Here is a 3534-nt window from a genome sequence, read left to right on the forward strand (position 1 = left end):
TCCATATACATTAAATCACATGTTTTTCATTTGCTGTTCTCCATATGGCTTTTATTTTATAAATTAGCAAGGCAAGCTACATCCTAACAAAGTTCACTTCTTGCATCAAAAAAACTCAAGCCTCACGCATTGCCCGACCTGCAAGAGAAAAATTTAACAAAACTTATCAAATTCCTGAATTCCAAAAGGAGAATGTAATTAACCAATCTGTAGTGCAAATGAAGGAAACAAAAAGAGGTGTTTATTAGAGAATAACAATACATGGAATCTACTAGGAGCAGTGATACCTAGCTTAGCATAGTTTACTAAATAATTAGCACTGCCTGCAGCTAACATTATTTAAGTGAACTATGATCCAAGATCAAGAGAATCTATGCAAAGTGCATTACATCCATTAACATCTTGAAACAATATATTCATGTAATTTTCTGTGCCATTTTCCAAACTACATTACCTTTGAGAATTTGGTATGCACAATATGCTTTTCCATTTTACAAGTAACAAGTTGCCAGGAGCTGCAAATTGATCTGCAATAAACAGACCCATGACAAAAGCCGCATAAGTGAAAGTAAAAAACATAGGTTCAAAATCTTCCAATTAAAACTTGAACAAAAAGAATTGGATCATCATGATGAGTTATGGTAGGGTGAATTGTTTGTAGAGCTAAAACAATTCCATAAATTCCTCAAAATAGAAATCACATACGCACAACTTTAATAATTACATAGGACACCTAAAAGAACCAAAGTGTCAATCAAATAAGTGTAGATTAAGAGCTATAACATTCACTACATTCTAGCTGGAAAAATAGATTTTTCATTCCATTTCATCAATACAAAGAGAAAATCTAACAAATTTAGCTGCAATGCACATGCAATTCACGGGTAATTTGCACTGCTCATCCAAGCAAAAGTATATAGAGCAAACTATTAAGAAATCAAACTGCAGTATATAGATGTTTTGTATATCAATATACTATGGATCATACACAAAATGCCTTTACAAGCTCTTCATTTCATTATTCTCAAGCAATCACTAACATGCATATAGATTAAATGAGTGATGCGAAAACTTACCACATGTACTGGAAGTGTTTGTGGATCCACAAATCTGAACTTATCAACCTTGTTTTCTTTTTTCATCTTTTTGAAGAGAAACCTTCCATTCAAGCAAAAAAAATGTTAGTATGCTAATACAAATAAAATGAAAAAAATGAGTGATGCGAAAACTTACCACATATAAGCAACCAGACAATTAGCAGATATTGACTCCAACTCATAAAAAGGTGTGATATCTTCAATGTTCACTAGCAATTTGTACCTAATATGCCAAGATGAATAAGTACAATCATATGGCACAATTCAGCAGCAAGAGCAGCAGATGAATAAGTCTATCAAATCTTTCTTGCAACGTAGTTACCTTTGCTACAACTGTAAGTGTAACACATGCCTGACCCTTTATCTCCAGCTCTTGGATCTGCTTCCAAGACTCTACCAATAGGCCCTGCTGCAGCACTAAGACCAGCACCTAGAGAAAAATGCATTCGGCTGCAAAATGTCTTAACTGCTTTGGAACCATGAAGTACGATGATGTAGTCCATCAACTCCCCTCCAATCTAGTGTTGTTAAAAAAACAAAAATGATCAGATGAGGCAATCACTTAACCTTAAAGTTAGTTTGCTGAATAGTCGTACTCCAGGAAAGTTAAGAACTAAAGGCAATTTATAATTTTCAAATTGCTAAAAAAAACTGATAATTTCCAGTATGAATCTTTGCCATAAGTTCATTTCATATTTCAGAAAATGTCAATTGTAATGTAAAAACAACCAGAAATTTGTGATGGTATTTAAATATTATTGGAAATAGTCATGCACAAAGTTCAATGGAGAAATAAGATCAAAGTAGCCACGGCTTGAAATCTCATGTTGTGCTAGACTGGTCAACATGACATGTACCATTCCGATCAATTTAGAATCCAATATTGATCAACACAGATAACCTATCATGTGCCACCCGTGTAGTTCATGTCAATGAGTGTGTTGTGTTGACCCTTGACGTGCTTCGGCATGCTTCAACACACATCAAGCAGATTTTTTAAAAGTTTTTTAACTTGTTTTCCAAAATTATAATTCAATTGATTGTCAAATTATTATAATCTTATTTTAAAACTATACAAATTAAGTAGAAGAAAATTATACGAGTAAAACTTAATATGAATTTTTCTCAACATGCACTGAAGTAAAAAAGGAAAAAAAAATCATCTCTACTTTAACTATCTAAATTGATATAGTTTATTAAAAGTACAAAAAAAACTCAATGAGAAAGAATTAAATGAGTAAAACCTATCTCAATTCATCTTGGCATATTAAACACGTGTCAACTCGTATGGGGTTTCAAGATTGTACGTAATCTCGAATTGTAATGGGAGAAGTCAGGACCTTCCTGTTGCTGCTGTTCTTCTAATTTCCTGGATTCAGAGGCATAAAAATAGCAACTGTAACAGTGATTTAATATGAACAAGCAGCATAGATAGCCATAAGATTCGAAAAGAACTGGTAAGAAGAGTATCATACCTTCGCTTTCGGTGTCAAAGATTGTATATTAACTTCTCCATTAAAGAAATCTGATTAAAGATTGACAAAATGTGAAAAAGAAAACATGAAAATTGTAAAAGAGAACAGAGGATGAAATGGTGCTAACAAAGGTTACATGGTCTGGCAACAATCCGACATTCTTCATGAGGATGAAATGGTGGAAGGCCCCTTCAGGGTCCCCATTTTGTGCTCTTCCTGCAATCACAGTATGGCAAGAGACCACATTGAGGAAAGGCAATCCTCTCAGAACCCTTTCTCCTTCTTCAAGATGACCACTTCTCATGTACATGTGAGCTAGAGAGCTCCCAACACACATGTCCTGCTCAAACCCATTGATAACCACGAAGGCATGGATTTGGCGACCAGAACCTGCATCCTTCAATCTGGCGCAGCATCGCAAGGTGCTTCCCAAACCAAACTCATCGGGACGCAGGCCCTCCCTCCTCGACCTCAGGAAGCACTCGAGTCCCTCCTCGTCGAGCTCGAAGTGAGCCAGCCCGGCAATCATGGCATTCCAGGTAGCGAGGTTCCTCTCTGGCATTTCATCGAACAGCTTGCGGGCAGCGTTGATGTCCCCGTTGTGGATGAGGCCGCCGATGAGGATGTTGAAGGACATCACGTTTCGACACGCCATTGCGTCAAACACGACGCGGGCAGCGGGGACTCGGCCAAGTTTGAGGTACATGTGGAAAAGGTGGTTTCCAGTGAAGCGGTGGAAAGAGGCAGCACCGACGATGGCTATGATTGCGTGGAGCTGACGGCCTAGGCGGAGGGAGCGCGGCGAAGGGAGTAGGCAGCAGGCGTTCAGGAGGTGAGAGAAGAGGTTGGGGTCGGACCATAGCTGGGGTCAGATCGCCATCTTTCGGAGCACGATGAGAGGAAAACGATGGAGGCTGGGAGAGGGGGAGATGGTCGTGGCTGTGGGAATGGGAATGCGACAA

At 38.3% G+C, this 3534-nt stretch overlaps 1 long non-coding RNA gene across 1 annotated transcript; it reads right to left on the reverse strand.

Moving 5' to 3' along the window:
• Positions 1-2422: 2422 nt before the first annotated feature.
• Positions 2423-2959, reverse strand: LOC122053869. The gene is made up of 3 exons (XR_006132417.1): positions 2700-2959; positions 2573-2622; positions 2423-2493 (listed from the first exon to the last, which is right to left on the reverse strand). It is a non-coding gene; the product is annotated as an uncharacterized LOC122053869 (long non-coding RNA).
• Between the last annotated feature and the right edge of the window lie 575 nt (positions 2960-3534).

This window comes from Zingiber officinale, chromosome 3A (assembly GCF_018446385.1).
Source record: "Zingiber officinale cultivar Zhangliang chromosome 3A, Zo_v1.1, whole genome shotgun sequence".
NCBI classification, from domain to species: Eukaryota; Viridiplantae; Streptophyta; class Magnoliopsida; order Zingiberales; family Zingiberaceae; genus Zingiber; species Zingiber officinale.